We start from the raw sequence: 24,005 nt of genomic DNA on the forward strand, positions 1-24,005 counted from the left end.
TTTTTTTGGATTTGTATGGCCAGAGATTCAGATTCTGTTCCATCATACACCAGCTGTGAGGCCACAGTAAACACCAGCCACCATCAACCAATGGCTCCCTTCTTCCAAACAGAGATCTGAGATCCGTGAGGACTACATACAATAACACATGAGATACTTAGGTGAGTGTGTCTCCCTGTGAACTAACAATGGGAAGGAGGAGGGACGAAACAGGAGGGGTTATTTCAATCCCTCTTTGATACTGAGTCACAGACCTAGCACCACTGGTAGGCCAAGATTTAAACTGGTATCTTGGGGCAGATTTCAGGAAAACCACTTAGTGTATTGACAATAGGCAGAGATGTCCAGTCCACTGGACATGCTACTCTCTATGTCTAGAACTTATGAGGTGGTGCCTGGGCCAGACAAATACCTGAGGATGCAGACGTAAGAACCAGGAGAGGCAGCTATAGGGCACCTCTTGGGTGCCCTCAGCTGTCTGTATGCAGCTAGTAGGTACACAACATCCTTAAAGTCACAGGCTGGAGACAGAGCCAGGGTCCTCAGATCTTCCAGGTCAGGGCACTTAGTGCTCCAGACAGACACCTCCTCTTGAGTCACTAAGTCTACTAAGAGTTGATCTGGGAGGAGGGACTTTGCCTGGTCACAGAGGGTGGCATCAAGCTCCCAGGCTCTTAGAACACACCAGAGGGCTTCGGAGGCAGGAAACTGGCATGGGTAGAAGTGTCCCCCAGTTGTCACAGAGTGACAGGGACTTAGGGAACCTGTACTTTAGAGAGCAGACCAGAAAAAAGGTGATGCTGGAGCAAGAGTGAGAATAAGAGAGATGCATACAGCCAGAGGGATTCTTAGTTGCCCACTAGACTTTCAGAGAGCATGAGTAACCTCTCCTTGGCGGACACTGACCACCCACTAGGTTGGAGGTACAACTCATTAACATTAGCCAAAAAACACTTACTACTCATGAGCCAGGGATCTTTCCTAAGCATGCCCCCACACTACCCTTAATCTCAACTGACCCTCTTCAGAGAGAGACACAGAGAGAGACACAGAGAGATACATATCTGGGGTCACACGAAAGACCATGGAAGATCTGGGATGATTCAATTCTGGGAGGCCTGCTCCTAACCCTTACAGTTGACTCCCTCTGCATTTTATGACCTGGGACCCACAGAACAAGGTGAGTCATCTCATTACCAGTTTTTTGTCTATTTGCTTGCACGCTTTTTAAGAAACACAAAAGAAAACACAGATCCATCAAGAAGGTTAGGATCTATTGAAGGGGATGGTATGACCGATGCACATGTTTCTAAGGGGTTTTAGGATGTGGAGGTGAGCCCGATTACAGAACATTCCATTCCAAAATGGGGTGCACCTGAGCATTCTCCCCACGAGGCCTGTTTGTGTGATCTTGAAGGTCTTCGTTATCTCTGTAAAGATGGATGACTTATTCACTCGAATGGGGGGCAGTAAAATCTAAATCAGTGAGCCAACTGAATCATATAATATTTAAAAGAAATGGAGTTTTATTGCTCTCAAATGCCTAAATGGATATTACCAAGTAAAATGAGATCAGTTAATGAAAAAATTATGATTCACAATTAGGCTTGTGTTGCATAATAATGTATTACAAACAGATTGAAGACAGAGGTTACAGCACTGTGTCCCTACCTTGTTACTCGGTATGCGTACAAATGATAGGCACTGTGAAACCAGCATGCTCTTAAAGACGAAGTAGGGGGCTAGATGTGGGGGCAGTGATTCAGTTGACAAAGTGCTTGTCCTGCAAGCATGATGGCTTGAATTTGATCCTGGTTTCTAAAAAGAGCCAGGGATGGTGGTGTGTGCTTGTAATCCCAGTGCTGGAGAGGCAGAGACTGGCAGACCCTTGGTGCTCACTGCCTTGACCTAATCAGTTCCACCCTACTGAAGGACTGTTTCAAAAATACAAGGTAGATGTATCCCAACGTTGTCCTCTGATCACCACACATATGCAGGCACACCTGTATATACATGTACCCCATGTGCACACACACACACACACACACATACACACACAGGAGGAGCTAAGGAACCTAGGGAAGCAATATTTGTTTTATTCTTTATATTAAATATTAAGTTAGTATACAACATAGTGTGCTAAATGATGAGAAAACGTTGTTATCTATCCCCCTCCCGCACTGCCCTCCTCCATCATCCCCTCCTCATCTCTTGCTGGATCCCTGCCTCCCCCAACAATCCTCTGGTCTTTTGTGACACATGTATTCCAGGACACTCTTCCCTCTCAAGATCACTTTCTCCTTTCCCATGGCCCTTTTCATGTCCTGTACATGTACTCCACATATAAATTTAGGTCCAGACCCAGCATGTGAGAGAAACATGCCACATTTGTCTTTCTGAGTTTGGCTTATTTCACTTAACCTCTAGTTCCATCCACTTTCTTAAATGTGTCATGATTTCATTGTTCTTTATGGCAGCATAAAATTCCAGTGTGTGTGTGTGTGTGTGTGTGTGTGTGTGTGTGTAATTTTCTTTATGTCCACATGTGTTCAGTCTCTCAAAAAAATGAACAGGGCAGTAGTAGAAAATCTTTGGAGGAATCAGAAGGCCACTGCTTGCCTACTAGGAACTCCCAGAATCTTTCTGGGACAAAAGGGAAGTGGAGCCTGCTGGCAGGTAGGAGCGAGCACGTAGCAGGGAAGGCCTGGAAGGGGCTTGTGTGTGGTCAGTTCCTATCTAGTTCACCAAACCAATGACTATGTACCCTCATGCAGGTAACAGACACTTCTCAGGTGGCTCCATGGAATTAAGTCACTGCTAGACAATCACTCCTATATCCTAGGATGCCTTGTTAGATCTCTCATGCCTAAGAATCATCTAACGTTTCTCTCAGACATCCAGAACAGGACATTTTATAGAGTTGTTACCATGGAAACATGGAGACAGTGACAGAAGGAGACTGTGTCTCTCCTCTTTCTCTTCTGTCCCTTCCTCCTTCCACCTCTATATTCTTTTTTCCTCTTCTCTCTTTTCCTCCTCTCTCCACATCTCTTCTGTTCTCCCTCCCTTCTTTCCTCACCCTAAAGAGTTCAGAAGCAAAAATTCCTCCTCCCAGAAGGTAGGTACAGAGGACAACATGGTGGGCAGATCCAGTGTCTACAGAAAACTGAGCCACGTTATCTTTGTAGAGTGTCCCATCAAACTAGAGTCACCAAGGCCTGGGTGAGGCAACCTGGCACCCCCCTTTCTTCCTGGCCCCAGCTCTTTAATGTGACATCTGTCCCTTCCGAGTTCCCTCTGTTCCCCAGGTGCTTGCTACAGAGCCCTTGACAGCTCCTAGAGGAGGACTCCCTGGGGGGACACTAGTCACCCACTGAAGGTACTATTAATGTGTTTATGTACAGCACTCTGAGCATTAATGGGAACTGAAAATGACCTGGGGCTCATGTTTGACATTTGTAGGGACCCAGGGACCTGTCATCCCTGCTTATATCTCCAGAGTGTCCTTTTGAGTCAGCATCTACCAGCTCCATCTTGGCTAGTGTCACCCACAGGTGCCCCCGGGGGTTGCTTCCCTCTAATACTGGGCCTCTGAGTCAGTATCCACCAACTCCATCTTGGCTAGTGTCACCCACAGGAGCCACTGGTGACTGCTTCCCACTGACACTGGGATTCTGCATTCTCTGAGTCCTATATACTATAGCTACTGAACTTTTGCATCAGTTAAAAAAATTGATATTATTTTTAATTTAATGTGTTGGTATGTGTGTTTAAAGTATGCATCCACATGTGTGTATGTGGATATGAATGTATGTGGAGGCCATTGGAAGACTTTGGGTATCCTGCTATCTGTTGCCCAACCTCCTTGAGACAGGGTCTCTCCCTGAACTTGGATCTAAGTTTGTGGCTGGCAAGCCCCAGCAGTCCCATCCCTGCCTCTCACAGGGCTGAGTTCATTAGCATGTATGACCATGAGGAGTTTCTTTTGTGCGCTCTAGGGGTCTGAACTCAGGTCTTTATGTTTGCACAACAATCATTCTTATCCCCTGAGCCATCCCCTTAGTTCATAACACGTACTGAAACAGCCTTATTCTGTGTGAGGCTGGTTGTTGAATAATGAAATATAAAGATGAGACAGACATGTTCTCCATGCTCACAGGACTTAGTAAAGAGTAACACAAAAAATGTGATCAGTGCGCAGACTGAGAGCACACAACATGCCATCAGGTCCCTGGAGGGGAAGTGGAAGATGGGAATGCTTTCCAAGATGTAAAAGTACTTGGGTTAGAGAACAGAGAGCAAGGGAAACCCACAAGATACCTTCAGGAAAGAATCCAGAGGAGGGCACAGCAAGAGCCAAGAAGAAGAATAAAATATGGTACTAAGCTGAGGGCCTGGGGCAGATGCAACTGGAAAGCAGATAGTGAGATGCTGCATTGGACACTAAGGAGCTTGGTGAGAGCTCACTCTCTCCCTCTTGACTACAGCCCTATCTGCATGTTGTGCATCAGAACCCACTTAGGCAGCTACTCAGTAGACCTATGCTCATGTGGACCAATTGGTAAGCTGTAGGCAAACCTTCACAGGGTAAAGAGATGATGCTCACATTCCCTCTACATGTCTGTCCTCTCCTCACTGCTTTGGGCTCTTTCTCAGAAGCCTTCAGACTTCTTGGCCAAGCAGTGATCTGGATATATGTCCGGCCTAGCTGGGAGCCCTTGGGTCCTGCTCTATGCCAAGCCAGCCCCTCTGTAGTATGGTTAGTGTCTGTGGCTCGGCAGGATCTTGACAAGTGTGTACATTGTCTGCTTGCTTCTTGAAACAGGGTTTTACCAGGCAGCTCTGGGTAGCCTGATACTCCAGATCCTCCTGTCTCAGCTTTCCAAATGCTGGGATTCCAGACAAGTACTATCACACACAATAGCAAGCACATTTTGAGGATCACTCTGCTCCTTCAATCCCTTCATATACAGGCCTCTGTAAACAGAATGGCGGGTTTGTGGAGCACTTTCCTAGCTCACCAGTGCATCCATGGTGATGCCCCATCCTCATTGTATATGTCCTGCTTTCCAGAAAGTTCCAGATGTTACAGCACATCCAGGAAATGCTATAATACCATCTCAGAGCTACACCCACAGAGCCTGCCACTCACAAACGAGTGGAGCCTTGCAGATACATCCTAACCACCTCCACAATGATTCTACGAGGCTAGAGAGATGTAGGGAAGGGAGGCTTGCAGAGCTTTGAGCCTAGGATAATCTGACAAGCATCAGGAACACAGATGGATGCCCTGCTGAGCCTTTTGAAGCTGGCTTTGCAGTGAGGCCCTGGCTCAGGACAGAGTGACAAGATTGGATCTCTCAGTAGTGTGATGCATACCTTGAAGAGCTGCCCAACCCTGGCCTCTTCTGCCTGTACCTTTTCTTCAAGATTACATCCCTGGAGACCCTCAGGGTGGGAAGCCAAGACAATTTCCTGCTCATGCCATAGCTGCAAGAGGAAATTCAGAGGCAGCTTTCTGGAGCGGTTACAAGAGAGCTTGTAGCCCAAACCTCTAAAGCAGGCTGGCACAGGGGTCACAGTGCATAACTGCTGCTGAAGGTCAGACTGGTTTGGGGTTGGACACTGCCGCTGAAGAGGCAGACAAAGCTATCACATGGGATGTGGCTTACACCACCAGTTGCCATCCAGACTGGACTGCATGCTCTCATTCCTTGTGGTTTTGCTCAAGCAGAGCAGACACTACTATGGCTTTGAGAGTCAGTGAGCAGTGGCCCAGCTTTGCCCAGTGGCCAAATCCACTGCTATTCCTATTCATTTTCAGACCCTGTTCAGAGCGGTGGCCCACAAGACCTAGACCCAGGAGCAACAGGTGACCAAAATTCTAAGGACATACTTTCCCAGATACCAAGTCCTTGTGTCTGACGCTCAGCTGGACACATGGTCCTGTCTCCACTTTCTTCTCCTAGACATCTCTTGAGAGCCTTCTCTCTGCACGCCTGAGCCTGTTGTTCACAACACCTGAGCAAGACCTAAAGACCACTCAAGTCTCTGTTTCTTTCCCTTGTGAATGGGAGCTAACTGCCAAGGTAGTGTGACCTCAGATTTCAGGAAGATGAAATCTGGGGCTGGAGAGGTGGCTCAGTAGTTAGGAACACATGTTGATTTTCCAGAAGGCCCAACTTCAGTTCCCAACATCTATATTAAGTGGCTCACAAATGTATCTAACTCCAGTTCCAGGAGATGTGATGCCCTCGTCTGTGAGCAGACATGTGACATATGCTCACACAGACACATTAACACCACCCCCCATCCCTATATGTGAACGCTAAGCATCAACTAAAGGCAAAGATGACACTGGGCATCTTGGGAATAAATCTTAAAGCACGTTTTTTTTTTTTTTTTAACTCTCCTGAGTTATAATCTACATACCACAATTTCATCCTCCTTAATGTCTAACTCAATGATTTTTTTTTATATAAAATGTCTTCAGCAGTTCCTAAGGTGCCTTTGTGCATGCCTTATTTGGAATTAAAAAGCAAAGGGCTAATTGAATGTCCAGAAACAAGCAGTTAGCTCAGCAGTTTGCACGGAAGTCCTATTTTCCCTAAGAACGTTATCGCTGGGCCTTTCCAGGGAAGCCCAGACTGGGTTCATAGTTCTTTGCGGCACCACTCATGAGGTTGAACCATGGGGGCTACCCAAAGAGAAGTAACATGTGCAGTCAGTGTCCACTGTGTAGCATCCGTGTTCTATACCCCAAGCCTGGGAGCTCTGACAGAATCAATTCCTGCCTTTTCCAGACTCTCTAAGGTACCAGGTTCCAAGCCTAGGACCCTTACTCCTTCTTCACAGCAGCAATTCTTCCTCAGCAGAGCACATTGGCCTCCTCTGCTTTCTGCTTCTCTACTCCATCAGAACCTTACAGCCATTCCAGAATGTGGTCTGCTCAGGTGGCGTGCAAGTTTAAGGTCAGCTGGATTAAGTACTACACTTTCATCTGCACCCTGACTTCTCCTTTTCATGGAGACTGGAATATTCATAAATTTCTGGGTGGTCATTATTCAGCTGACACAGAGCTCAGCTGCTTGGCCCTCACCTCCATCCACTATCGAAAGGAGATTTGAAGACTTGTTCCACGAGAGCAATGAGGCAAAGGAACTCTAGATGAGTCCACTGCTTCATCCACCCTGATATCTATAGTGACTGTCCAGTGCAGTTGGCTGGGAGTTGGATAGGCCTGCTGCCTGCAGGCAGGGCAAGGTAGAGAAATCTGGCCTTGCATCCTGGAGAGAAACCATAAGGACGCGAGGTACAGCCAAGTTAGGTGGGCTAGATGTCAGAGAGGGCTGCCAGGCTTTAGTCGTGGTTCGTGGGAAAAGGCAGGGCTGGTGTATCAGGCAGCTATTGAAAGGCCATCCCATTCCAGGGGTGAGACAATGGCCTTTTCTAGCACATAGAGCCTGTACAGATTCCTGTCTGAGTCCTGCCAATCCTAGGATTCTGGGGATTCTGAGGGATTCTGGGTACAGATATGGCTAAATTCACAGCCAAGATGTTTGGTACAGGTAGGGGCAACCAACACTTGGTGTGTGTGCATTCTCACAGACAGGAAAGCAGAGTGAACTAGAAATTATGCATAATAAAGCTGCTGTGAAAAGACCTAAGTTTTACCCTCTAAGCCTATAAAAAGTACATGCAAAAAAAAAAAAGTCTCATTTTAAGGAGTGGCAAATACATGTATCTTAGGAACTTGGATTTATGAGTGCCATTACTTACTTCTTTAAAACCAGCCTTTACTCCTAGAATTCTGCCAGGGAGATATAATGAACTCTGAAGCACACACCATCACTCTCCTTCCCTGAGAGATGACAGCCAGGAGCTGAACACCCAGACTCCTAAATATACGCCTCACGTGCCCACATAAAGCACCTAGTGTCCGTGCATCAGTGTCCTGGGATGAATCTGTTGGACACATCCTGCTGGCCTTTGAGGGCCATACTTCTCCCGATGGGAATTCACAGATAGATCCGTCTGTGGGAGAAAGGTATAGGCCCCATGTCAAATCCTCTCGCAGCACAGTTCTGTCTGAAGTGCTGGGACATGCTGCAAAAGGGAAAACTGCATCCCTTGATACCCAGCCCCAGCAGGGCTATGTGGGGATGAGGACCTGTATTCTATGTATTACAGGGGATGCTGAGGCTGTGGGTTGAGGGTCTCACTATGAAACCATGTGGTGACATGGAACAGGTACCATGAGCTGCTCTCTAGTCCATCTCTCAGCCCCATACTGGGCAAGGCTGAGAGGCCATTCCATTCTTTAGGTCTCTGTTTTCTCATCATAAACACAGGTGATCATGAGGATCCTTCATCCCCTAACATGTCACTGGCTCTAGATCATTCAGACCTCTAGCTCAGTTCCTCATGCTTAGAGAGGTAAATGGCTTTACTCAAGCTACAGAGCTAAGAAGTTGTGTAAACCAGGACTGTGAAAACTTAAGGTTCTGGATGTCCCCATTCCTTGCTGGCCCCCAAAATACCAGCTACTGCAAGGAACAGACAAGAATACTCACAAAAATTCAACTGAAACAGAAATATCTGGAGGTTGTACTCTGACCAAACAGTCCACATCTGAACATCTCAGTGTAGTTTGGTCTCAGTCACAGCCTTGTGAATCTGGGGTTCACTTACAGGTGCCTGGGTACCGAGCCAGCACAGTTCAGGGATGAGCTAGCCATGGCTCCCAGCAGCTGTTGGCCACTGGACATCTCTTCATGACATTTTTCAGTCACAAATTTCCCAGCCCAGCAGCCACGGTTGTACTGCAGCAAGGAAAAGGAGATTTGTCAGTGACAGGCTTTGAAGCCACGTCAAAGCAGCCATCAAAGGAAATAGGCCATTTTCAAATAAAATCCATTTCTCAAGCATGACAGTAAAAAAAAATATTTATCACATGAAAGATGTGGAACCTGTATGGTGTCTCAATGCTGTGTTAGTAACTCAATGTGTTCTCCATGAAACGTGTGCAAAACCTGTCACACCTGTGATTTTTGAAGTGTGTATGGGGGCAGGGGAGGGATGAGTTCTTTTCCTCTAGCAAATTCTTAATTTCCTAACCTGGTCATGCTGCCAGGGAAGGAAGTAGACACAGTCTACAGCCAGACCGGCTCAGCAAAGGACTGGACAGAGGATCTGTGCGTGTCTGGGATACAGTGAATGGGCCCTATGCTTATCTGCTTCTGTCAGCTGTGGGCTTTGAAGAGCATCTGTGTCAAAGTCAGACAAGGCTCCTGCACTGAGTCTCAGCATTATCCACACTCCACACTTTCTTCCATAATGAAGACTCTGCTCTACAAGTGTGTTCCACCCCCCTCCGTGTGTGTACATACATATGCAGGAGTGGGGGTGTTGTGTGCTTGTGTGCATGCATATGGAGACCAAGCATCACTCCTTACTATGTGTTTTTAGACACAGTCTCTCACTGATTTGGAACTCACCAGGTAGGCTAGGCTGGCTGGCCAGTGAGCCCCAGGGGTCCTCTCCGGTGATGGAGACAAGCACACTACCATGTTCTATCTTTGAACGTAGGATATGGGGCTCAAGCAACAGTCTCCATGCTTGCAGAGTAAGAGTTTTCCCAGCTGAGCCATCTCCCCAGCCCTCCAAGTATATTTTCAAAGTATAAAATAAAGCATCCACCCCTGCTCACACTAAATCATCAGAGGGCAAACTGCCTATCTGTGAGGTCCAGTGTCTCCCAGACTCAGATCTAAGGGTAAATACTCTTGCTTAGAGAGCCTGCAGACCTCATGCTCCCCATCCATGCCATGCTTCAAGGCTGGGGATCTGCAGTTTGGGGTGGAGACATGGATTCAGGTTTCTTGTCCTTTACCTGGGTAGTGGCTCAGACAGTGGTAGAACTTGGCACACTGGTTAGACCCAGTGGCTTGAGGTGCTTTTCTTTGTACCCTTAGATAAACCAAAATAAGATATATGTGTTCAGGATTATAAACAGTATGGGGCTCATTTTGTTAACTAAGAACCAGCAAGGTGTAGCTCTGTAGAATTGGGGTGGCCCAGAAATGAGAGCCACTCTGCCTGGGTCTTGGAATGTGTCTTCACTCCTCACTAGCTGGGTAACCTGCCACAAGCTCCTAGACCTCTCTATGCTTCAGTTTTTAAATATGGGAAATTTGGAATGGTTGTAAAAACTACTTCCTGTGGGGTTCCTGTAGGTAGTGTGTAATTTAGCAATAGAACTTTCACATTCCACCCGGGCGTGCTTTGCCTGTTAAGTATTGTAACTTACTGGTCAAGTGCTGTGTTGAGAATTGAGGGTAGAACAGGATGGGGTGGGGGCATCTTTGGATGGCTACTTACCATCTGATCTACCCCACAGCATCTGACACTAAGTAGTTTAGAATCCTAAGCAGCCCTCCATCCTTCTTAAATAGATTGAATGAATCCACAACCTGCCAGTGCCTGGGGTGAAAAGCCTTTCAAAGGTCAGCTCCTGATCCTAGGTCTCATCTCTACCAAAGTCAGGAGTTAATGGGAACTCAGGGAAGCTTGTGGCATTGGCAGCCCATCCTGGGGTGCACTGTATCTAGAATGAACACCGAGGCTGGGAAGTTAGATAGGTGGGAAGATTATTGCCAGTAGGCTAGTCCATTAAATATGCAGCCCAGGGCCACCACAGTAGTCCAGGCCTTAAGTGTCCCCCAGAAGCCTATGGGCTCAAAGCTTGACCCTCAGGGTGTTCACCAAGTAGTGCTGAGGACATTCAGATGGTGAAGCCTTATGAGAAAGTCTTAAGTCTCTAAGGATTTTCCCTCAGTAGTACCTGTGGGACTCCAGCCCATTCACCCATCCTCTCTTGCTTCCTAGCCACAAGAAGAGTGGATCTGCTCTGCCACCAATCACTATGTTGTAGCTCACAGACCTGAAGCACCAATTCTAGGGCTGGGTTCTCCAACTCTATGAAACAGAACAAACCTTCTCTCTTTATAACTTGATTCTCTCTGGTATTTTATTACAGAAGTGATAATCTAACAAGCACAGGACAAACCCTTCCTCCCTTAAGTTGCTTCTGTCAGGTATTTTGTTACAGCAACAAGAACATAGGATGCCCTATATATGGCAAGATCTGAGACTTTCCAATTTGTTCTGGAATATTCTACTAAGAAAAAGGAATGCTGGTTGTGCACTGGTAAATTAATCTCATGCCACATTAATAGGCAGTTACTGCATTTTGAAAACTACTGATCTAAATCACAAAAATATTAAAATCTCTGTCCTCCTTTTATATTTCTTGAAATTTAACAAATAACTATCACCATAGTAAACACTGTGCCATGACCATTTTGAATGATGCTATTCAAAGTTCACATGGCCTCTAACATTGCATTCCATTAGAGAAAGAAGATCTAACATACACGCAATAAATATATCTAGGGGAGTGATTTTTTTCTTGGATATCAATGTAGCCCAGGATGCCCTTGAATTTAGAATTCTTCTGTCTCAGCCTCCTGTGTTCTGGTGGGATGATAGGTTAGTGGCACTGTGCTCATCCCAGGGCAATAGGTGACTTGAGAGAAATTAGGGATCATTCTTTATTAGGATATTCCCAGATCCATGGGGGGTCCACCATGAAGATACCCACAGGTCCATGGAGGGCTCACCATAAAGACTTTCACACAGCTATGGAAGGTCCATCTTTAAGAACACTCACAGATCTATGGAAGACTTGACTGGTAGGCATGCCTTATAGGAGATTTCTAGAAGATTCATTGTGGGAATTGTCTTACCATTTGGGTGTCCAAGCCCTGCTTAACAGCTACATGTGACTTTGACTATAAAACATGAGAAACATATTTATTATCTCTGAACACATGTTTATAGAACATGTTTATGGACAATATGTTTATAGAACAGCATCTGCCCAAAGGATCCAAGAAGCAGGATACAGGCATCCCTAGCTACTCCCAGTCATGTATGCTATGTGAGCCAGGGATTGATAGAGGGCACTGCTGGGCCTCACTGACATGCAGACACCCATCTCAATAGTCAGAGGTTTCAGTCCTGTAGCAACCTAATCTTGACCCAGCTTGTACTACTCAGCATTCCAAAAACAGACCTCCTTTCACAATGGCTTCTGGTTGTAGTTGTCACACCTCCTTCACTGCCCTTCCATATAAAGAGGCAATATGACCTAGGCTTGTCTCCTAGCTCCAAAAGCCTCTCGACATAGCTGATGCCACTATGCTAATGTGACAACCAGATGAAGACACAGTGAAGGGAACCACCCTATAAGTAGAACAAACCCAAGTCCCAGCCAGAAGACACATACGCACACAAGAACACACACACAAGAACACACACACACACACACACACACACACACACACACACACCTACACCTTTGCAAGTAGGGAATAGACAGACACTATTTCTAAGCTAGAGCTGGACCCAGGATCTCAACATGGCTTGATCTTTGAGTTAAACGAGGTACAAAACACCTAAGTCTTGATGCCCACAACTGACCAAATCCAGTTCAGAACAACTGGACCACCTTTCTGCCTTTGGTTTATTTATCTCCCCAGGTGACTCTAACATATAGCTGGGCTGAAGGCAGTAGTCTCCAACTCCAGCCTATGAGAATCCACTTCACAAGTTTGTTAAAAATGTGGACCATCCCAGATATTCTTCCCATCACACAGGATGATTCCCGATACATGAGACAGGAGCATGTCTAATCTGCAGGACTCTAGCTCCACTGTCAACACTCCAATTCCCAACAGCCAAGAAAGCTCAACTCCATCACTCGATCTGATATCACAACTTCCTTAGGTATCATAAACGCTATTGTAGAAAAAAGTGTATTGCCTTCTCTCAGACAGAATAAGATGCTACCATTACCTTCCTTTCAATAGCCTTGGAAGTTTAATAACTTGTGACAGCAAGGTCTATTTTCTTCACCTGAGCATCATGTCATTTATCTCCCTCCTGGGGTATCTAAATCTGTCCCCCTCCTCTTCAAGGCCAATACAGAGGGTTTCTCAGACATCTTTGTGTACAAAGGGGAAGAGTGTGCCATTCCTGGGCTATCCTGGCCTCCATGCCCCCGGATACTTAGCACCTACCCTCTTCTTTCCTGCCCTTCACGCTCTTACAAATAGCCAACTCTCAAGAACCGGCCATTTCCTCAGGTGTTTCTAACAGAACACACTCTGGGGAAAGGATGAGAAAGCCTTGGTCCAACCCTGCTGCAAGGCTGCAGGAAAGCTTCTGAGAGAGGAAGAGCTGGCCAGGTGAGGGACTGAGGAGCTTGGAGACTCTTCTTGGAGCTCTGTTCTCTTGTGTTACTGCAGGACAGATTCTTGCCATGGGGGAAGGGAGTTTGACATCAGGACTCCAGAAATGCACGGTCACCCTTCTAAAAAGGAACTCCTGGATCAATGAACAGCCTGTCCCCATAGAATGTGACATACTCTGTAGATTTGGGGGTGGATTCTTGTAGGAGAGACAGAGAGTCAAGTTCAACCATCTCCCAAACTCCAGAACCCTCCTTACCTTCCAGTACAAGCTAGACAGGATGATGGTGTGTTGCCAAAGAAGCAGTTGTTGCTGCCTCACTATGCAAGGTCAGCAGAATGTTCTTTCAGCCACACAATGTTGAGAAGCTAAGTCTGGGGATATTATTTTGAGGATTGCTGTAGCTGAGAAGAGCTGCCTGAGTTGCTATAAACACAAAGGACACGATGCTGCTTTCTTGCCTTTGTGAAGCGTTCAGACAGTGCAGGGCTAATGAAGGCCCTGAGCCATTCTGCCCCAGACTCTGAAGGGACTTCAGAAGGAGAAGATGAAAGACAGGGGTACAGCCCTGACAACCTGGTCCTCATTACAGGTAACTCTGATGCTTTCTGGCAGCAGGCAAGCTTCACAATGTGCCTTTATAGGCCAGCTCCTTTTCAGTGGCCGAGGAGTTTCCTATGTAGCACAGAGAAAACCCCGAAAGACAGGACATCATTGATGAACAACATCTTTTCCCAGATCAGAAATGTTGACACTTCAGATACCTGGCCACATCAGCTCCTCAGAACCCTGGTCCAACCAGACACCAGTCAGTTTCAAGAGTCCACTTTGTGTGAGGATCCAGGAAGGTAAGGCGGCTTCAGATTTAGCAGACCAGGGTTGAACTGGCAGCTTGCCACTCACAAGCTATGAAGCTGAGCAAGCTCCTGACCTACTGGTTACTCAAGCAGCAGAAACAGGATAAATGGAATGTCTACCCCATAACAGTTGTGCAAAGGCAGTTATTTCTTGAACAGTGCTTAGCACTGCCTGAGCAGTGCTAGGTTTCTATCACCATTACAGCAGTATAAAGCCTAAGATCGTGGTTCTTATAAGGCTCATGGAAGCCAAGCACACAAAAGGACCAGGCTGAGCAGCCAGATTCCCACCCTTGAGTTCCTGTCTGTCCTCTACCAGCTGCAGGCCTCGTCACATTTGTACAGACCTCAAAGCCTCTTGTTCTTCCTCTGTAAGAGTAACATAACCATCCTGGCTCTGTTGTCACAAAACATTTTGATGGGACTTATTGAGTACCACCCTTGGACCAGCATATCTGCCAACCTCTTGACTTGGTACAAGAGAATCCTACCCAAGAATCCCGCTAAGCACTGTTCATCATATAACTAACTGGCTTTGCCCAACTGTTATGGGTTAGAATAACCATTTATCCAGTTTCTGCTGCTTGAGTAACCAGTGGGTAAGGACTTGCTCAGACTCATAGCTTGTGAGTGACAAGCTTCAAGTTCAACCCTGATCTGCTAAATCTGGAGCCTTTTACCTCCTGGAGCCCCACACAAAGTACACTGTAGTGGTTGATGTCTGATCTAGTGACCAGGGCTCTGGGGATCTATTGTGGCCAGGACCAAGGGGGTGTGCAAGATCATTTAAAGCTCATTTGCAAACTCACCTGAGCAGGATATCCTATCTGCTGCCCTCAATATTGCTGCCAGAAGGAAGTCTTTCTCAGTGTACCATACAGATGTCTAAGAATGGGATAGAGCAGGCTTTCCTGAAAGGTCCCATCATCCAGAGCTTCTCTTTGTCTGCTGCTGCACTAGGATTTGTCAGTGACTAGCCTCTGACTTATTTTCTGTTTTATCCATGTGAAAAATGAATGTGGGCTCTATAGGGAGAGTAGGGGTTACAGGGTGAATTGTGCCTTGCTCATCATTGGGGTTACCACATCACATCATCTAGAAATGACTCCATACACCCTGATGACTTGATGTGTTGACATTAACCAAGATAATGCTTATAAAGGCTATGCCTAGCTCAGGGCTTGCAGTGAAAAGAGGCAGTACTTATAGACCACTGCCCTTCTCATACTATTACTACAACTAAACACCAAAGATTGGGTGATTTGTAAAGAACAAGGGTTTCTTTTGTTCATGAAAGTATGCTCAAGAGCGTCACATGGGAAAGAGTCATGGACAATGACTTAAATAGCTTTTATAACATACTCACTCTTGGGAAAACTGGCCCATCCTGTCCATAGCCCATCATCTATTAATGCACACATTCATCTACTCATGAAGGCAGAGCCTTCATGACCCATTCATCTCCATAGCCCCCTTCTCAGTACTGTTGCACTAGTCCCTGAGTTTTCCACACTAACCTTTTTGGAGGAAACATTTAAGTTGAACATATTCTAAGCAAGAAAACCGAGGCTTGGAGAAGTTAAGTACTTCATGTAGAGATACATGAAAATAAGACCAATGGGATCTCTGAAATATGTCACTTATGGTGCCTCCCAAGTAGTGGGACTATTGGTTTCTTTAGCTCCTACCCTGCTCTGGCTCTAACTAGATGTCTGTAGACAAAGCAACTTTGTAGCCTGACCATCTCTCTATGGAGCACAGTTGTTCTTGGTCACAGGAGGCCCAGCAAGAAGATGGCCCTAGAGGGAGGAGGATATGGCTGAGCCATTAGGAGAGTGGTGTCAATAGAAAGCCTCCCACAGGAAGCAATTTGTACTTTATTCTGGGTTTACTTGTAAGATAAATAAGCTGCTTTAGAGTGCACAGTCATGAGGAATGGGTGGTCTGTCTCTCACAAAGAGCAGCTGATAGCATTCAATTCTGACAAGAAGCCAGGGCACAACCATCTGGAGACTGGCCATGCTTCCCACTGTGCTGCGGTGCCCAGCTGGGGCAGAGGGAGGGATGGCTAGGGTCCAGGGCTGTCAGACTCCCCAACTCAGGGCAAGCCTAGGGCTGAAAGGGGAAAGCAGTCACATGGGGGCAGAGAGCATCGAGGGTAGTCTTTCTCTACCCTCTCTCTCTCAGCCTGGTGTAGTTCTCAGAGATGCCCTTCTATGCCCCCAGTAAACTGAGATCAGTTTAGGATGGGAACAGTCAGAGAGCTGTGTGGCAATGAAAGCACCGAACTGGCTGAAGTTATTCCTGGATAGTGTTGTGGGAGACAGACCTTAATGCTGCACAGAGAAGGATACTGGTATATGATAGGGAAAATGCTTGCTAAGCCCCTGATTGCACAGGGTGGGGGAAAGGTTGAAACTGTATGAACTGGGTCCACTTGAAGTGATTGAACTATGTATCATGCTATGTTTATTAATCTACCAGTAATCTGTCAGTGGGTGGAACATACTTGTTATATCAGAGTAAGCTACAGTGTAAAGATGAGCACCTTCATTTCTGTATAAGGAAACACAAGCAGGGCTGTGCCATACAATGGATTGTATACCAAGTTCTTGGGAATATAGCTCAGTCAGTAAAATGTTTGCCATGAATGCAAAAGGACTTGAGTTCCATCCCTAGAACCTATGCAAAAAGCCAGATGTGGTGGTACACAATTGTAACTTCAGCACTGGGAGGGTGGTGACAGCCTGGCTGAAACAATTGAGTTTTGGTTTCAGTGCTAAGAGACCCTGGCTCAAGAAACAAACATGGAGAATGATCAAAGAAGATACCCAATGTCAGCCCTGTATATTCATGTATGTACATGTGTATATGTGCAGTCCTGCATATGTGTGTGCACACTAATATAACACACATAGAAAGATATAACAAGTAGGGGGCTCGGAGTAGAGGCAGCCACCATGCTCCTCTATCCTATTCTGTCCTCTGCCTCTATTACAAACCTGCCACCTCACCAACCCATCTCAAAACAAGGAAAATGCATTCAACCCATCCACAGTACCCAGAGGCCCAGAAAAGCCACAGAACAAAACAGAACATTAATATATTGAATAAAATTAAACAGAACTCAATAGGGCTACTGTCACTTATTTAACTACCTCAGTACACAATACTCAGAGGCAAGAGTTTGAGTGGATGAAAATGTATTTATTGAGCAATCAAATAAAAGTGCTCTGGGCCCAGACTGTACTCTGGCATAAAGCTTAGTTTTGTAAATACAAACCTAGTCCTATCCAACTATTTGAAAAGAGAGTTGCCTTTCAATGGAGAATCTTCATTTCAGTATAAAAGTGTCTGAGTTATTCACCAGAGATGGGAGAGCTGATGACTGCTATATATTTAGCACTTAGAATGCCTGAAGATTCAGAGGGCTCCCTGCAGGCCTGAAGATGGACCATGTATACACAAATGTTAGGTGAAGTGTGTAAGCCTCATTTGCAGCATCATGAGTATTTCCCGTACAAGGGAAATCACAAGGACAATGGTGGCAGGGCTACCTTTTTACAAAAATGAAAATGTGTCTACAGGTCAAGAAAGAGAGAATCAAATTCAATGTTCTATTAACTGACCATCTATCACATGCAAAGCTTCTTCCTTGGGTACTCAACATCTGATAGAGGCAGCAGATAAGTCCTTGCCTCGAAGGGTACACTTGCTATCGGAAGAAACAGACATTTGGTGAATAAAGCAGAAACCTTGTGCATTATAGTTTGTGACACAGTAGAGAAGCACTGTCCTGCTTAGACAGAAACCTTGTGCATTATAGTTTGTGACACAGTAGAGAGCAAATGTCCTGTTTAGACATGGTGGCTAGCTCAGGTCAAATTTGAGCTGGCATATAAGAGATGAGTGGGAGACTGATCACACGCAAAGGAGATGGCATGGTGGGGCTCAGAATCTTTGTTGCCAGAGTAAGTTCAATGATCAAAAGAAGAAAATGGCCCCAGTGGGATTGGTTGCAAGTGGTGAGGATGAGTTAGGCAGGAGGCTGAAGAGATGGCTGGAGTTGTGTGAGCTTTGGTAAAGAGTGAGGTTCTTGTAATAATAGCAATGGGGAAACCTGGAAGGGTTTTAAAGAACATTAGGAACCGATAGGCATCCTGAAAGTTCATTTTGGTAGACAATGGATGAAAGGAGACCACCTACAAGAGACTGAGCCACCAGGAAAAGAAGTGGCTTGCATGAATCTAGGAAGATTGGAGATGGAAAGAAATGGCTGGATTTATAATACACTTTTGGAATAGAAACACCAGACTTTAAAGTTAAACAAAGGTGAATTCATTCATTCAACAAATATTGGAGATCAACAAACACAAAGCCCTAGGATTTATTCTTTGCTACATCAACAAGGTTTTAAAACTACAGAGTGTCCCATGGGCAGAAGCAAGGCTTTGGAGGCAACAAATAAACCCAAGTGATATGATGCATGTGGGTGTGTGAATGAGTGAACAGATAGATATATAATATACAGATGGCTGAAAAACAGACTGGTAATAAATAAAAAATAGATAGACCAATAGATAATATGATAGGTAGATAGATAGATAGATAGATAGATAGATAGATAGATAGATAGATAGATAGATAGATGAAACATAATAAATAGGTGATGAATAAGAGATAGATAGACAGATAGACAGATGATAGACATATAGTTAATAGATGTGGTAGTGTGAATAAGAATGGCCACCATAGGCTAACACATTTGAATGTTTCATTCTCCAGTTGGCGAAACTGTTTGGGAAGGATTAGGAGATGTGGCCTTCTTGAAGGAGGTGTGTCACTGGGGCTAGATTTTGAAGTTTCAGAAGCCCACACTTTTCCAATTCACTCTCTCTATGCCTCTGGCTTGTGGATCATATGTAAGTTTTTTCCAGAGCTGCCCTGTGAGCTCTGACCGCCTTTCTCCAGCACCAGGTACTAGATGTAATCTTAGGCAAATGTTCTCATGTGTGGTGATCTCCCCTGACACCATGCCCAGATGTCCGGCCTAGCATATACACTGAGCACTTCCCAGGAAAGTTAGGCACTTATGTTGCAAAGAAGCAGATAGGAAGGATTGACTGCCTTCCCACATGCACATTCAAATTTCTTCCATTTCCTTTTTATTTCAACAAAAAGAATAAGCATGTGAGATCTCTGTTTTACTCCCTTTTCTTCTAATTCTACTTGGTGTCATGTCTCTTAGGCCTCTACCTGCATAATACATCTTGTTATCATACTGCAGTCGCTGCATCCTAAGTAGCTGATAATTATCATATTTCTAGAGCCTGTTAACACGCACTTTCCCCGGCAAGATCCTACTCAATCTCCATGTGAGCCATTTATTTCATTTTTTTTTTTTTGGAACATCACAGGTGGGCGCTCAGTGGAAAAGCAATCATTAATCTCATTAAAACAGCAGGGCGAGTCCCTGAGAGCACATCTCCTGACATACTCAAAGTGGAGACTTGAGGCTCCTGAGACCCCCAACTTTTTTGTTCCTTTTAGACATAATGAGTGGTAAAATCCAAAAGCATATTTAAAACAAAGACTTTGGAACCTGACCCAAGGCTGCTAGGTCCTGTTACTAGTACTCACTTCATGGTATTGTTAGTCAGCAACAGAAAAGCCATGTGGACAGTTGCACCTGCCTGGCATTTGTATGTGTGTTTTCCGATGTGCAGCTTAAACAGGTTAGCATTAGAACAATGGGAAAATCACTGGGTGTGGTGGAAAGTGAATAATTCAGTAATGGATCAGTAATTGAGGTTAATCTGCCCTATGAGGTTTTGTCTCTAAAGAAGGCACTGGGTGCTAAGGATGCAGCTCCATTGGTAGAGTGCTTGGCTGAATTGCGTAAAGCTCTGGGTGGGATCCCCAGCATGGTGATGCAGGTCTGTTATCCCAGTATTCGAGGGTGGAGGAAAATCAAAAGTTTAAGGTCACTCTCAACTAGCCTGAGATGTATAAGACCTCATGTCAAAAGGAAGAGAGGAAAGAAGGAAAGAACAAAGGGATGGAGGAAGGGAAGGAAGGAGGGAGGGAGGAAGAGAGGAAGGGAAGGGATAAAAGGGAGGGATAAAACTGTGAAATTGATGTAGAGATGTGGCTTAGTGCTAGAATGCTTTTCTAACATATGCAAGAACCTTGACTCAACACAGTACTACACAAATCAAAAAGGAAAATACCACTGAATACCCCCCCCCACACACACACACACCACAGACCCAGGAGCCCTTCTACAAGAGCCATCTAGAATAATGCCTCCTGGGACACAATCTACAGCCTCTTCATGGAATTCCAAACCACTTCAAGTAACGTTCTCTGCAGGTTCAAAAGTAGAGCCGGGGAGCCATGGTTTCCATGGCTTGCATCATTCTCTAAGCTCAAGCCTTCTCTTCCTGACAGGCAATGAGAAGACAGACACATGCAGACATGTGTATGGACATGGTGAGCAGAAGCATGGCTTTCTCCCATTAGCCTTCCCTTCTTGTCCCTGGGAGTCAAGGAGCTCTCAGTACATCAGTTCAAAATGTTGCCTGCTAGGCTAATGGAATCAAGAAACCAATTCACCCAAGTCCTGTACCAAACCAGCTGATAGCTCAGGCTCAGCACTCACTGCTCTGTGAGAAGCAATGGGGTGGGGGCAGGGCATCCTAATGTTAATAAAAGCATAGAGAAGTGACTCTTTATGCATATGCATGGACCCCTGAGATTTAGAAAGCTCATATACCAAGATACACTGACACAGACAGGAGAGAGAGAGAGAGAGAGAGAGAGAGAGAGAGAGAGAGAGAGAGAGAGAGAGAGAGAGAGAGAGAGAAGAGACCCTAAGTTCTGTCCTAAGGAATATTAAGACTCAGGAAGCATGAACTCCCTTGGGTACACAGGGCTAATTGGACACATTCAGAAGGGAGAAATCTTTTCCAGAGCCTATAAAATTAAAGGCAATAAATAAGCAAATAAATGTGTTTCCTCCAATCTGGAGGTGTCTCCTTTATTAGCTCATAAAGCACCACTTGGCTTGCTGGCTCTGCTATCGACAGCTCAGAGACAAGGCTGCACCATCAGCCTGCTAATTGGAATATCCTTTTCTTGGGAAACTCCTTTATAAAGGACTGGGGTTCAGCTCTCACTATCTCTTGGCAGAGACTGTGGCTCAGTGGCACTTAGATACTTGACATAACTATTGCATGGCAGCTTGGGGAGGAGGTGACCGATATTGGGGAGGCAGACTCTTAAAGAAGCTGAGCCAGGAAAACACTAAGCTTGGGATCTTCTCCAAGGCCTTAGCATGTGATGGGTACAAGATTCCCACATGAGTTTAGAGACTACAAGGACATGAGACTTCAAAGCAGATGGGAAACTGATTTGCTTTCTGACCAGATTACAGACAGGATTTGGGAAGAAGATTCTGAGTCTGGATCCTATCCCTCTACTGAGGAAGGTATATCTCCTACCTTGGACTCACTAAGAGAAGTGACAATAGAACCTTCTAGAAAATGTGTGTGCTTTGAAGTTGGGGGACACATGAGTCTGTGCTTGATGCACACCCAAGATAAATGGTCCACTAAGCTCCACTCCCATGACAAAAACAAACCAAGCCTCCTGAGGGAATGTTTTAATAGTTAAGCTGCTCAAGATGGCAGCCTACTAGGACAAGTGATGGCTTCATGAGTATCCTTGAGGTGCCACTGCAAGGGCAGGAACCATTGGAGGGCTGGGAACGTCCAGTTCAAGGGACGACTCTGCCACTAGCAGGAAAATCATGTCCACCTGGCTCTGCAAAGCATCTCCAGAGATCACCCAGGAGTAGAATAAAAGGTTCTTTTTGTTCTTTTCTTTCTCTCTACCCCCCATGTGTACGTGTTCACATGTATGTGGGTATACATGGGGGAGTGCATGTGTGCAAATGTGTGTGTGGATGCCAGGCATTGACCCAAACTGTTATTCCTCAGAAGTAATCTACCTTGTTTTTTGAAATGGGATCTCTCACTGTCCTGAAATTTCTCAAATAGGCTAAGCTGGCTAGTGACTGAATGCTAGGGAGAATCCCATCTCTGGTTTTCCACCTACCTTGCCCAGATTTTCCTATGTATTCTGTGGATCAAACTCAGATCCTCATGCTTGCATGGCAAGCACATTACCCACTGAGCCATCTCCTCATACCAAACGGAGGCTCTTATTTTGCATCCATCCTGTGGCTTATTCTTGTCACAAAAAAGCCACCCTCTTCTCTGAATTTCTGCTCCATAGCAGAGGATATTCCCTCCTATGGATCACATTTAACAGCACAATGGCATCCCAAATAAAGATGCCTCCTTATGGTCCACTAGGAGTCTTGATGGTTTGAAGTACCTGAGATAGCAGCAAAGGGGAAAACTTCACTCCATAGTCCATGAATTATTTCACAAGACAATCCTACAATTAAGAACAGATCCCTTAGAACCTTGCACACTTCTAAGAGCAAATGATTCCATCCCATTGGGTCTTGATATCATCTTCCTCAAAATAGAAAGAACAGCTTTGTGCTCTGGGCAAAACAAATGTATATTTACAGCTATTTATCTAGATTTGCCAAGATAATTTGAGGATATAAGGAAGATCCTAAAAGCTCTTAAAGAGAGAAGGAAAATAGGTCACATATAAAGGAGCAAGGGAAAAGAAAAAGAAAAAAAAGAAAAAAGTCAGATCATAAAAGCAGTGCTGGGAGCTTGAAGGCAGTGAATCAGCACCTTCCAGATTCCAAGGAAAATTCATTTTCAGCCCAGAGTTCACCAGGCAGTTCAACTGTGAATGGAGAATAAAGATATTTTCCGACAGATAAAGACAAAAATATATATTTCCCATGGCCTCTTTCCTGGGAAACTCCTGGAAGACATGTTCTTACAAAAGAAGGAAATAAAGCAAAAATGGAAAACAGGGGATTAAAGCCAGAGATTGAGCCCAGGGGCCAGGGTAAGGGGCTTCCCAAGATGAAGGCATCCTGAGTCTTGAATGGCAGAACAAGGGCAGTCCAGGAAAAATCAGCCCTGCAGAGCAGAAGGATCAAGTGCTCTGGGAAGCACACGGAAGCTAATGGATTATATGATACATCCAAACATTTGGAAAGTAATATCGAAGTTATAAAGCAGATTTGACAGAGCACATAGGAAAATGATGAAGGCTAAATGCTTAATCTTTTTTATATAGAAAGAGCAAATGTGAGCGTGGCTAGAGGGTTGCCTGTTGATCCTCAAATCCATCCTCTGCTCTGTGCTCCTGAAACCTCAATGCTCAACTCCATCTGAATCTAACCACTGAGAGGCACCTTTAGGAGAAGATGAACAGGGAGGAGGGATAGTCAATGTCCCTCCCCCCACTCACTCATAGTCTCTCATGGTATCTCCCATAGAGATGGAATCTCCTTCCAGCCTGGACTCCTAGAACAGCCTCCTGATGGATGACCTTATGGAGTTTGGGAAAGCTGATTCCCATTGGCTGTCCAACCCTAGGCATAGTAGCTGCTTTCTACAGTTGCTAAATTCTAGTTGCATCAACTTCACTGGTATAGCTTTTCAGCTCTCCCATTACTGGTCAACCAATTTAAATTCACTCCTACCTGCTTCATAAAGTGTTTTCTGTTTTCTTAACTGGACATTGCTTTGGCCAGGAAGAAATTTGCTATCATGTGAATTGCCAGGGTCCTCACAGCTGGTAATGCAAATGGTTTACACTAGATTAACCTGGAGTGTGAAGACCAGAGCAGAGGAAGGATGTGGTCAGAGGAGGTTGAGCATAGAGAAGCTGAAC

The 24,005-nt window shown here is 45.3% G+C and overlaps 1 protein-coding gene across 2 annotated transcripts in view; it reads right to left on the reverse strand.

Moving 5' to 3' along the window:
* The window catches only part of Galnt18 (polypeptide N-acetylgalactosaminyltransferase 18), a 305,010-nt gene that overhangs the window by 145,474 nt on the left and 135,531 nt on the right, over positions 1 to 24,005 (reverse strand). The gene's annotated exons all lie outside the window — the stretch shown is intronic.

Source organism: Mastomys coucha, unplaced genomic scaffold, assembly GCF_008632895.1.
Source record: "Mastomys coucha isolate ucsf_1 unplaced genomic scaffold, UCSF_Mcou_1 pScaffold21, whole genome shotgun sequence".
NCBI lineage: Eukaryota > Metazoa > Chordata > Mammalia > Rodentia > Muridae > Mastomys > Mastomys coucha.